The 13,402-nt window shown below is 44.1% G+C and overlaps 1 long non-coding RNA gene across 1 annotated transcript; it reads left to right on the forward strand.

Annotated features, from left to right (window-relative positions):
* Positions 1 to 1,038: 1,038 nt before the first annotated feature.
* Positions 1,039 to 7,946, forward strand: LOC130284409 (uncharacterized). The gene is made up of 2 exons (XR_008847020.1): positions 1,039 to 1,865; positions 5,795 to 7,946. It is a non-coding gene; the product is annotated as an uncharacterized LOC130284409 (long non-coding RNA).
* Positions 7,947 to 13,402: the final 5,456 nt, after the last annotated feature.

The following is a 13,402-nucleotide window of genomic DNA, read 5'->3' on the forward strand; positions in this document are numbered from 1 at the left end:
CAGGCGCTCTTAGTCATACTATTGTGATAGTTTGGCTGACAATGACTATACCCCCGACTAACGATGGCCCCGACATACAATTGTTTCAACTTTATGATGGGCTCTTAATCGAATTGCAAGGCTGCTGTACGTCGGGTCATTGCAAAAACTGCTATCCAGCGTCGCTGACTGCCGAGCCCACTGCCACACACAGTACAGTACTGCAATAGATACAAAGTGAGTCTCCCTTACTCACTCTGTCTCTGTATAGTCTCTAACTCCATGCTCATATAGTGCACTTGTGAATCTCCGGCTCTCCCCCAGACATGCATGGAGGTTGGAGTGTCGACCCCCGATCGGTGCACAAAGAGACCCACAGAGTTGTAATGGAGCTCACAGGGGTCCCAGCAGTTGGATCTCCCACAACAAGTCACTTATCTCCTTTTCTTTAGATAGGAGATTGAGTTAATGTATGTTAGCATAATATAAGATTTACAGAAAAGGTGAGTAACTTCTTAAATCCAGGGCTGAAATCACAATATTTACCACTTTTTATGTGCAGTGATTGTACTGGTGTTTTTACACGCACTGTAATACAGTGATCCCTCAACTTACAATGGCCTTAACATACAATAGTTTCAACATACAATGGTCTTTTCTGGACCATTGTAAGTTGAAACCAGACTCAACATGCAATACTACAAACATTCCAGATCTGTGAAATGTGTCAATGGCTGGAAGAACCGACCAATCAGAATAGGCATTCATTGGTAAAACACCTCTATTACTGAAGTGCATGCACTGACTCGTGTCTGGTAGCGCCCCCTACAGTACAGGGAGGTATTACATGCTCTGTACTCTTTACCTGTGCCAGGCTTTGCTGCTCCTTTGGACACCAGCTGAGGGCGGCTCCATGTTCCTTTTTTAGGACTGTGTACTGTACAGGACCCCGAAGAAGCTCCTGTACTCTACATAGACCAGTGTTTCCCAAGCAGGGTGCCCCCAGCTGTTGCAAAACTACAACTCCCAGCATGCCCGGACAGCCAAAGGCTGTCCGGGCATGCTGGGAGTTGTAGTTTTGCAAAAGCTGGAGGCTCCCTGCTTGGGGAAACACTGACATACAGTGATTTACAGCTCCCAGCAGATCTTTCTTTTATATGTAAGGATTTGCTTTATTTATATTAGTTATCTACTTATTTTTCTTTAGTCCTCACTTTTTCCTATTTTTGGATGACATTTTGGTGGCTTCAGAACCAATTACCAGGTTTCCATAGAGTTATGGTCTCAACATACAATGGTTTTCCCGGAACCAATTAATATTGTAACTTGAGGGACCACTGTATAAACTAAGGAAACCGAATCGTCCACCTTGTATTATGGAGCTTATCTAATTTATTGGGGTATGTGTATTGACTCGCTTGTTGGCGGTTACCAACAACAATGAGCAGAATTGTGAATGCAGCTCTGGAGTAAAATAAAGGCTGTACAGGATTAGTACAAGATCGGTAATGCAGTGTATTTACAAAGTTCCTCAGCTTTTTCTGTATCTAGATATGAAGTGTAAAATGGTGGCCAAAGGTTGGAGTACACTGCAAGAAGGTTGTATTTTTATACAGTATCATTGAACGAACAGGTTGTGTCTCTGAGGTGAAAATTCACAATGCATCGATTGGATTTATTTGCAAATGACAAGGCTCCATGGTTGTTACAGCTATCTGATCTATTTGTTTTAATATGTTTTATACCTTTTACTTGTCCTATTCATTTTCATTTTGATTTGCATGACCAGGAGGCTCGTGAACAGAACTGCTTTGAATATAGCTTGAATACTTGTAACTCGAGTATCAGACCATTGCCAAGAAAATGAATGGAACAGAATGCACAAGGTAGATTTTCTTTTGTATTAGAGAATTATTTTTATTCAGAAGCCTAAAACAAGACAAGTACAGTACAGGAGTGTTCACATGTTACATAGTGTATATGAGAGGAAACATATAACAAATATAAACTGTCAAAAGAATCTACAAATATATTTTAAAAAAAATCAACCTCAAGAAGTACAGAACAAAGATAATGAGAACAATTAAAGGGGTATTCCGGGCAAAAATATTTGATCCCCTATCTAAAGGATAAGGGATAAGGTGTCTGATCGCGGGGGGCCCGCTGCGGAGACCCCCCGCGATTTCCCTGCAGCACCCGTATTCTATGCGTGTTCTTAATCTTCAATTTAGGAAACGTTCAGGTTTCCGGGACTGGGGACGTCACGCCACGCCTCTTCCATTCATGTCTATGGGAGGGGGCGTGATGGCTGCCACGCCCCCTCACATAGACATGAATGGAGGGGGCGTGGCGTGACGTCAGGTCCCCAGTCCTGGAAACACGGAGGTTTCCGAAACTAGAGACGCAGTATCCGCATAGAATGCGTGTGCTGCAGGGAGATCGCGGGGGGTCTCAGCAGGGGGCCCCCCGCGATCAGACACCTTATCCCTTATCCTTTGGATAGGGGATCAAATATTTTTGCCCGGAATACCCCTTTTAATATCCTAGTCCCAGTGTGCACACTGAACTTGAAAATTAATTTTATACATCACAATTTTACCATACATTCCTGGCCTGTCAAAAAGGGATGCCGACGTATACTGTCAGTGACGTTCCATTTAATAGCCCAGTAATAAAAGGTTAACTATTTTTCATCCATTTCATAGATATAAAGTGGATTGAGCAGAAGGAGGATGAGTCTAGTGATAGTTGGGATTAGCTATTAATTAAAAATCCTGAAATACAGTTGTATCAAGTATTATTTTATGAAGTTTGAGAATCTAGATTAGGAAGAAGTTCTTTTAGGATACATAAAGGCTATATGAATGTTAGTCTGGTGAAGAGCCTTCCAGAGGACAGGAGCAGCCAGAAGAAAATCAGGCACAAGTTCTTCAACACGGATGACCAGAGATCTTTGTTTTTTGTTTCCTTACACTTTTCTAGGCAGAGGTCACTGGGAATTTTAGAAGCCAATGTTTGAATGTATAAAGTGCATAGGGCAGGTTAAAGGGGTACTCCGGAAAAAAAAAGGTTTTCATATCAACTGGCGCCAGAAAGTTATACAGATTTGTAGATTCATTAATTATCTCTAAAAATCTTAAAGGCTACCTGTCATCAACATTGACAGTTCCCACTGCTGTGATGACGTTTGCACAGTGCTTTGCAGAGCTGTCGTGGGTGCGCACACAGCCCTTATCCAATCAATGCCTTTGGTTGTGTTTTCCCCTCCTCGCTGTAGGGCACTCCCGCGGCTAGAGACAAGCCTGTACTCCTGCTATTTCTTTCACTGGGTACCGGCCTTACAGCATGTACCGTACCCAGTGTGCTGCAAAATAGGGACATGTTGGTGTTCTGCCTGTAAGTCTACATCTAGTGGTGGCCAATTTAAGTTAATATATATATATATATATATATATATATATATATATATATATTTATTTATTTTTTTTTTTTTACAAAAAGTTATCAGATCACATATTAAAGTATAAAAGAGTCATACTTTACAGTCATAGAGGATATAAAAAGTTTGATTCCTGGGCCCATTTACGTTTCCTAGTACTTCAGCTGCTGTATGCTCCACAGGAAGTTGTGTGGTTCTTTCCAGTCTGACCACAGTGCTCTCTGCTGCCACCTCTGACCATGTCAAGAACTGTCCAGAGCAGGAGCAAATCTCCATAGCAACCCTCTCTTGCTTCGGACAGCTGATGACAGGGACTTGGCTTCTTCTTGTCCTCCCTGACAAGAGGCCCCGTGATGACATGTACGCTCCATCTGGATGTGTCGGCGTCCACTGCGTCCCCGCATTTTGCAGACTGCTGAGATCACGTGACACCAGCACGTCGGGACGTACAGATGGATTGCACATGTCAGAGGGACAAGCCCCCTGTGATCAGCTTTAGTCTCAAGCCAAACAGGATCGCAGAAAAGGCTAGAGTTGCCAGTAATACATACCGCAACTGAATGCTGAACCTGAGGGACCATAAAAAGAACAAAAAGTGGATTATCTGCGGCAGAGCCATACCACAAGTAAAATGGATGGGTGGGATAATTAAAAGTTAATAAATCCCAGAATACCACTTTAACAAAATTCGCTGGTTAAACTAGCATTATAGTTAACATTAAAGGGGTACTCCGGGGAAGTTAAGAAAATTAAAAATGCCCCAAAGCCACCACAATACCTGTTCTGTGTCCCCTGTAGTTATCTATGTGGTTTTGGCAGCTTCTTTGGCCCCTGTTGTCTCCTTAAGGGCCAAGGGTGTACCTGTATGCCCTGGTCCCACTCCCCTGCTATGATTCAGTGTCACGGCTGACCCCGCGTCATAGCTGGGTGGTCCTGGCAGCTATCAGCCACCAGGATCCATGTCTAATGCCGGACATCGCCAATTACGGTGATGCCCAGTATTAACCCCTTAGACGCGGCGATCAAAGTTGATCGCCGCATCTAAAACTAAAGTAAACTGTTCCTGGCAGCTCAGTTGGGCTGTTCAGAACTCTCGGCATCCCGAACAACTAAGAGGACGGGGAGGGTCCCTACCTGCCTCCATCTAAGCAGGCTGGAGCAGCAGAGCACAGATAACGTTAATCAATGCCATGCAATCAGAAGACTGCATGTAATGGTCCCCTATGGGGACCAAAAAATGGTGTACAAAAAAGGTAATATGTGATTTAACCTCTTCTCTAAAAGTCACCCCCCTTTTCCCATTTAAAAAAAAATGTAAAGAAAAATAAACGTGTTATCGCCACGTGCATAAATGTCTAAACTATAAAAATATAACGTTAATTAAACCGCTCAATCAATGGCGTATACGTAAAAAATTCCAAAGCCCAAAATTGCGTATTTTTGGTCATTTTGTATATCCTAAAAAATGAATAACATTTTTTTCAAAAAGTCCATTAAATCAAAAATGGTACCGAAAAAAACTTGAGCCCTCATACCGCCCCGTATACGGAAAAATAGAAAAGTTATAGGGGTCAGAAAATGACAATTTTAAACATACTAATTTTGGTGCATGTAGTTATAATTTATTTAAAGTAGTGAAATAAAATAAAACCTATATAAATTAGGTATCCTTGCAACCGCATGGACCTACAGAATATAAAGATAAGGTGTCATTATTACCGAGAAGTGCACTGCGTAGAATTGGAAACCCTCAAAAGTTACAAAATTGCTTTCTTTTCAAAAACATTTTTTCAATTATGCCCCACCAATTTTTTTTTTCTGGTTTCACCGTAGATTTTGTGGTTAAGTGATTCATGTCAATACATTGTTAAATTGGTGGTACAAAAAAAAAAGCTCTCATATGGGTCTGTAGATGGAAAATTTGAACCGTTAAAGGGATAGTCCAGTGCTGAAAAACGTATCCCCTATCCTAAGGACAGGGGATAAGTTACAGATCGTGGGTGGCCCCGGCTCGCTGATCAGATAGCTGGTGTCGACCACCGCACGAAGCGGCGGCTGACACGCCCCCTCAATACATCGCTATGGCAGAGCCATCTGAAACTTTTCCCCTATCCTTAGGATAGGGGATACGTTTTTCAGCACTGGATAGCTCCTTTAAGGTTTTTAGAAGGTGAGGAGGAAAAAATGAAAGTGCAAAAATGAAAATTGGCCTGGTCCTTAAAGGGTTATTATTCTTTTTCCTTGTTTGCAGAACAGACTACAACTTCCAGAAGTCAGTGCAGCTCTTTGTAATGGCTGCCAGCCAATTGCTTTCACTATCTGTGCGCATGCTTACACTGCAGCTCACACACACACTGTACATGTCTTTTCTTTCAGACTATCCTTCCTCCAGCAATAAATCATGCAATGCTCTTAATGGCAGCAGTGAGTGATAAGATCTACACAGGAAAAGAGCAGCATTATGTGCCGAGGAGACTGAGGAAATCTTCACTGAGCTTCTTTTAGGGCAAGCTCTTCACACACGGAGGGGAGGTGTACCTGTGAAGTCAGAGCTCTAGACCAGACAGAAATCATGTGGTGCTGTCATGAAGGGTGGGGGCTAGGTCAGTGAGGGTTTTACAGCAAGACAAGCAGGATCAGATTATGACGTCTTTCTCTTACTCACTGCATGTAAGTGACAGCTGAAAGAAGAAAACTGCTCTATATAGCTAATGAATGATAATTAGACAAATACATGGGTTGGTGAGAGGAAAAGGATGGGCTATGGGTTTAGTTTCCCGGAGTACCCCTTTAATGTCAAATGACATGTCAATTCTTTTAGTCGAGGCCGGAATTAGAATTTCCAAAGCAGATGTTTTTTTGCAACGGAAATTTTGCTCTTTTGTGGTACAGCAGAATCCCATTGAAAACAATGGGACTTTGCTGCAACGGAATTTCGGAGTGGAATTTTTTTGCCAGATTCTTCTTGAATATTCTGTTGTGTGAACAAGGCGCAGGGCTTCATGTTCACTTTTAAATATACCTTGTTACTGTGGTATATGTTGAAAAGCTAGCCAGCCACTATATCACCCCAGATCCGTTGATTTCAATATACTGAAATCTCTCAAAGGGGGAGACATAAAACCTGTGTAGAAGGAGTGGTGCAGTTGCCCATAGCAACCATTCAGATCGCTTCTTTCATTTTTAGAATGGCCTCTGAAAGATGAGAAAAGCAATCTGATTAATTGCTATGGGCAACTGCACCACTCTTCCACTGTTTTAGATAAATCTCCCTAAAAGTGACCACCTTTCATACATTTGCATGCATAAGTTGTGTTTTTGCAGGACTCAGAAGCACAGGCGGTCACATTTTTTTGAGTCTCCCCAAAAAACATATACACTAAGGGTTGCATAAGGGTACACTAAGGGTAACGTATACACGTAACGGATCCGCTGATGACGGACCATTAAGTGTGTCTACTTCTGTGCCTTCATTGTCTGCTCGAGCAGATACACAGGGACGTGCGAGTTGCACGCGCAGTGTACTCCGACATCACACCTAGCTCAGGGAGCAGGGGGAGCGACCGCGATGTCTGTGAGTAAACTGCCCGCGCGTCCCTGTGTGTCTGCTTGTAGCAGTGGATTCCTGCTACGAGCAGAAAAGCAGGCACAGCAGGAGGCACAATCTAGGGTTTCTCATCGGTGGATGTGCATCGTAAAATATGCTGCAGATCTGTTACGTATGATCCTAGGGGAGATTTATCAAAACCTATGCAGAGGAAAAGTTGACCAGTTGCCCATAGCAACCAATCAGATTGCTTCTTTTATTTTTCAGAGGCCTTTTCAAAAATAAAATAAGCAATCTGATTGGTTGCTATGGGCAACTGGTCAACTTTTCAGCACAGGTCTTGATGAATCTCCCCGTAAGGGCCCTAGTACACAGGGCGATTATTGGTAGAACAGACTTCTGTGCCCTCTGGATAGTGCTAGTGATCAGCTGACCTGGTTATTTCGACATACCGAAAAATCATCAGCCGTCGGCCTCCCTGTGTAAAAGGGCTAGTGTGGCGGACCGCACGACTAATGAAGCCTTGTGAAAGCTCTGTAAATGAAGGCTGATTAACGTGATTGGTGCTTGTTTACACACAATCTCGTTTAATAGGGCCCATGGAAATGGACCAAATGTTGTCACATTTATAAGATATTTGGTACATGGAAATCAATTGATCTTTTGGGGTACATTTGCACACCAGACAATTTTTTGACGTATACCACAAGTGTAGGTTTTATTTGTGAACTTAGCCTTAAAGTGTTTACGCTGTTTTGTGTGGTGATGAAAATAATAGTGGATATGGACAGAAACAATATTCATGAGAATGCAGCTTACAGCGTGGCCTGTTTGCTGACTGGGATCGGTTCTGTTCAGTATGACTATATACGTAATAACTATATTTTGTAGTACATTTATTTTTGACTACGCAATAAATATTATATAAAATTGATGATGTGCATTAATAATCGTGTTACAATAAACATATTTGTTGAAGCAGCTTTGTGTGATCGTGAGCTTTTTGGTCCTGGGTTCAAATCCCACCAAGGACAACATCTGCAAAGAGTTTGTATGTTCTCTCTGTGTGTGCGGGGGTTTCCTCCGGGTACTCCTCCGGTTTCCTTCCACACTTCAAAACATACTGATAGGTTTAGATTGTGAGCCCCAATGGGGACAGGGACCAATTTGAATGTACAGCGCTGCGAAATCTGTGTGCGCTATATAAATAAAGAGTTATTATTATTAGGGTTTCTTCTCTGAAGTAAGCAAATTATCATAATGTCTTGTATTTTTCTTTCATTCATCCATGTAAAGAAAAAGAACAGAAAGTTCCTCATGTGCATGTCTTAAAGGGGTACTCCGCTCCCCCATCTTTCAAAACATATTGTTCCGAACGCTTGGAGCGGGGGTTGTGACGTCATGACCTCGCCCCTCGTGACGTCATTGCCCCCTCAATGCAAGTCTATTGGAGGGGGTCGCAACGCCCCCTGCCATAGACTTGCATTGAGGGGGTGTGGTGTGACACCATGAGGGGTGTAGTCGTAAAGTCAGGGTCAGGCATCTTATCTCCTGTCCTTTGGGGATAGGGACGGATGTCTAGGGACAGAGTATCCCTTTAAAGGGGTACTCCGGTGCTTTAGACATCTTATCCCCTATCCAAAGGATAGGGGATAAGATGCCTGACCGCGGGAGTCCTGCCGCTAGGGACCCCCGTGATCTTGCACGCGGCACCCCATTTGTAATCAGTCCCCGGAGCGTGTTCGCTCCGGGTCTGATTACGGGTGATCACAGGGCGGGCGGCGTGTGACGTCACGCTCCGCCCCTCAATGCAAGCCTATGGGAGGGGGCGTGACAGCTATCACGCCCCCTCCCGTAGGCTTGCATTGAGGGGCAGAGCGTGACGTCACACGGGGGCGCAGGCCTGACGTCACACGCCGCCCGCCCTGTGAGTGCCCGTAATCAGACCTGGAGCGAACACGCTCCGGGGACTGATTACAAACGGGGTGCCGCGTGCAAGATCACGGGGGTCCCCAGCGGCGGGACTCCCGCGATCAGGCATATTATACTCTATCCTTTGGATAGGGGATAAGATGTCTAAGCACCGTAGAACCCCTTTAAACAATGGAAGAAATGTCTTAGATAGGGGTGCTATGGACCGCCTTCACCTTGACATGTTGTGCATATAGGGCACAACAATCATCAACCATATAGGCCTTAAACAATACAATCTGCTTACTAAAGCTATTGCTATCACTCTTCTGGATTACTTGCAGTGTGAGCAAGTCTCTGGAACATTAGTGTGGTATGTTCAAAATGTTACAGGGCAGACAAGATGGGTGCATGTAGGTGCTATCTTCTCTTTCTATTTGTAGCTTATATAGTTTTCAGAGACCCTAGCAGTAGTCATATAACACCAATTATAAAGGGTATGAAATGTTTAGTCTTTTTGTAAAAAAAAAAAAATAAAAAAAAATTGGTTTACCAAAATAAATGCCTGTGTTATATGACATCTGTCAGTGTCTCAAATAACTATATGGGTAACAAATAGGAAGAGAAACTAAAGTGGTATATGCACCCACCTTTTCGGTGAAAAAAATGGGAATTTTTCAGATCATCAATAAAGCGGTTGAGTATTGAATTATTGTGTCAGTTTTTATAGGTTAAGTATTTATTTTTTATTTTTTTGCTTTAAAGACAAAAAACATAAAAACTGTAGCAATTTGGACTTCCGGTTCCGGCACGGCCGACGTAGGACGCAGCTCAGACGGGCTCCTGCTCTCCCCGGCTAGTATCAGCTGCTTACCGGCCCCACAGTGTCCCTTGGACGTCCCGTCAGCTCCTCCGTGCCTCCGCTCACCTGCAGGGATGGAGCGGTATCTTCAGCGAGGGAGTGCACCTGCTCGGGCAGAATATAGAATATTTGACACAGTCCTGACCGCAGTATCTGAGGAAAGGGATTTAGGAGTAATTATTTCGGAAGACAATGTAATAGAGCCGCAGGCAATGCTAGCAGAATGCTTGGATGTATAGGGAGAGGTATAAGCAGTAGAAAAAGAGAGAAGTGCTCATGCTGCTGTACAGAACACTGGTGAGACCTCACTTGGAATATTGTGCGCAGTACTGGAGACCATGGGGGAGATTAATCAAAGCCGTCTATGTCCCGCATCAATATAGACCAACCTACAGAGGGTGAGGCCAGTCTATTGTGCGCCTAATTTATCAAAAGGCACACGGCTCTTGCTAAATTCTGCGCACAGACTTCGTGATCTATGCTTTAGACTGTATTTAAACCTGCTCCAACATGGTCTGATATTTCGGCGTACTTTCAGCCGATGTGACTTGTCACTGAAAAGTCGCTTTTGATAAGTTCAGCATCAATGCATTTTCCAATGCATTTACGTCTAAAATAGACTAGAATGCATCATGTTCTAAAAATCCTCTAGAGCAAAAGTCGCAAAAAAGTCACACATATTTAGACTGCGACTTTCTGTGCGACAAATTTAGACAGAAAAAAACTGTCTAAATTTGATAAATATCCCCCCATAACTCCAAAAGGATATAGATACTCTAGAGAGAGTTCCAAGAAGAGCTACTAAACTAGTACATGGATTGCAGGATAAAACTTACCAGGAAAGGACCTTAATATGTATAGCTTGGAAGAAAGAAGAGACAGAGGGAATATGATAGAGACTTTTAAATACATAAAGGGAATCAACACGGTAAAGGAGGAGAGTATATTTAAGAGAAAAAAAACTACCACAAGAGGACATAGTTTTAAATTAGAGGGGCAAAGGTTTCTGCAGTAATATCAGGAAGTATTACTTTACTGAGAGAGTAGTGGATGCATGGAATAGCCTTCCTGCAGAAGTGGTCACTGCAAATACAGTGAAGGAGTTTAAACATGCATGGGCTAGGCATAAGGCTATCCTTCATATAAGATAGGGCCAGGGACTATTCATAGTATTCAGATTATTGGGCAGACTAGATGGGCCAAATGGTTTTTATCTGCCGACACTTTCTATGTTGCACAGCCACAGACAGACTCCTCCCAAGCTCCGCGCAGCGCTTCTAAAATGGTGGTGGCTCATGCTCCTGCTGCCTCTCAGCCTCCACACGCTACCCAGCCCCCACCTGAGCCCTCTGACCCTGGCCATGCCGCTATACCACCAGGGGCTGAAATGAATGTTAGCCTGCTGGCCATATTTATGGGGGACCATGATTCTTCCTCACAGGGCACAGATAAGCCCTTGCTATCTCAAGGGGGTCTGGTCCCTAAACAATTAGGGGATGCACGGCACATGGATTACCAGCTTATAGCTAAGACGATGGCACAACGTATGACGCCTACAGTACAACATATTGTAGAGGAGGTCCTGAAAGCCACTCTACAGAACCTACAATTAGATGTGGCCTCTCATTCTACCCGCCTGACAGAAGTTTAACACCGGGAATCTACCTTGGAAGGCTCTGACACGGATGTGTTCAAACGCTTACGTCATACTGAGGCGGAATTACTCAGTGTCTGACAAGCAAGAGGATCTAGAGAACAAGTCCCGGCACCACAATCTCTGCATAGTGTGGGTTAAGGAATCTGTGGCATCTCCTGATCTTCAGCGTTTCTGTGAGTGCAACATACCTAAAGCCCTAGGCCTCTCTCACCCATGACGAGGGGAGAGGGCCCATTGCATTTGCTCGCTTCCAGACTCCTCTCAGGGCTTACCAGCAGCCTTGGGGAACCGTCCTCCAAGCTTACAGGTGCTTGTACTTCATGGCATGCGCTTATTGCTTTTCGAAGATTATTCCGTGGAAGTGGCAAAACGCCGGAGGGCCTTCAGCTCCATCTGTACAGCACTCTTCAAAGCCAACTACCGTTTCCAGCTCCAATACCTAGCGGTTTTGCTAGTCTTTCATCCGGATGATAACATATCTGTCTACAAATCTCCTGAGGCGGCGGACTCCTCTCTGGATCATCTCCTGGGCACCTCTTTACAAAGTTCTTCCCGATGCTCTAGTCACGAATCCCGCTCCCCTAGGGAGCTACACCGCTCCAGACCCGCTACTCGGAACACGGCTCACTCCCCAGATCCACGGGATCATCGCAGTGGCTATGGCAGTGACCGCCATTCCTTTTAAAACTGAACACCTCCGGGACAAGTAACGAGCCTTTCAGTGGGACTTGTATGGTGTTCCCAGGTTCTTTCCTGGCGGCCGACTCTTCTCAGGTCAAATGTTCTATTCTAGTGCCTTAAGTTGTTTATTTTTTATGATCTACCATGCATTGTATACCCTCCTGTCAGTTATTCCCCATCCCTGATGCGTTTGTAAGGCTAGGTTGTACTTTCTATTTTTTTGTTCCTGAGCCTGGGACGCACCGTGTGGGCATAACTGGGGGTCAAAGAGTGGGACCATTGTCTTTCTTCGCATAGACATGTGGGTTACCTGGGCAGACCGGCTGCAGTACACCTTGCTGCTGCATCTCCCTTCCAAAACCTTTATTCTACATTCTAATATGTTCCATGCTAATTTCTCCTGTGTTGAGATGTTACCATGGTCAAGTTAATTACGTGAAATGTGAAAGGCATCCGTTCTCCACATAAATGGCGACTGTTTTTGCGTTACTTAAAAAAGTATCGCCCAGACATAGTACTATTGCAGGAAAGCCATCTCTCTGAACATGATTTTTTTTCACACTTATTCACAAATCATTCCAATTCAGTTTAGTGTCCCATTCCTCAGATACAGATGGCAGACTGTCCCATCTTCTCTTAGAACATAACGGGGAACTTCTTATAACATATATGCTCCTAACGGTGACAATACCTTGTTTTTCAGGGACTCAGCGGACAGAGTATAGACTGATACCACCTCCGGTAAGGTATTGGGGGGCAATTTTAATACAGTATTAGACCATCTGGCTGACCGTAAAAGCCCCTCCCCTCCCTCCTGACACCGGTTAGATCTAGGGACTGTGTACTCCCCTCATTTCTCAACCAACTAAACATACAAGACGCATTGTGCCTGAGTCATCCTGATGACCGTGAGTTTACCCATTTCTCCAATGCCCACGGCTCCTGGTCTAGAATAGATTACTTTTTTCTGACTTCTGACCTGCAGTCCGTGGACATTGGTGATCTGGCACTCTCGGACCATACTCCAGTGACTTTGTCACTTCAACCCTCTATGACATTTTATGGAGGTTTCCTTATTTACTGACAAGAGATGAATCCTTTGTAGACCAGCTTAAGTGGTGGCTGGAATTTTCAGTCCAAAATGATGCTTATAGATCAGACCTGAAACTATTCTGGGAGACTGGGAAGGCAGTGCTGTGGGGTTGATTGATCGCCCATATGGCAACCCTGAGGCTTACACTCGCTTCCTCCACCACTGTACATAGGGATGAGTGGAAGGCTGCTAGATCTCATTTTGAATTGTGGCTCGATCGTCGAGAATGCTTC

Source organism: Hyla sarda, chromosome 8, assembly GCF_029499605.1.
Source record: "Hyla sarda isolate aHylSar1 chromosome 8, aHylSar1.hap1, whole genome shotgun sequence".
NCBI classification, from domain to species: domain Eukaryota; kingdom Metazoa; phylum Chordata; class Amphibia; order Anura; family Hylidae; genus Hyla; species Hyla sarda.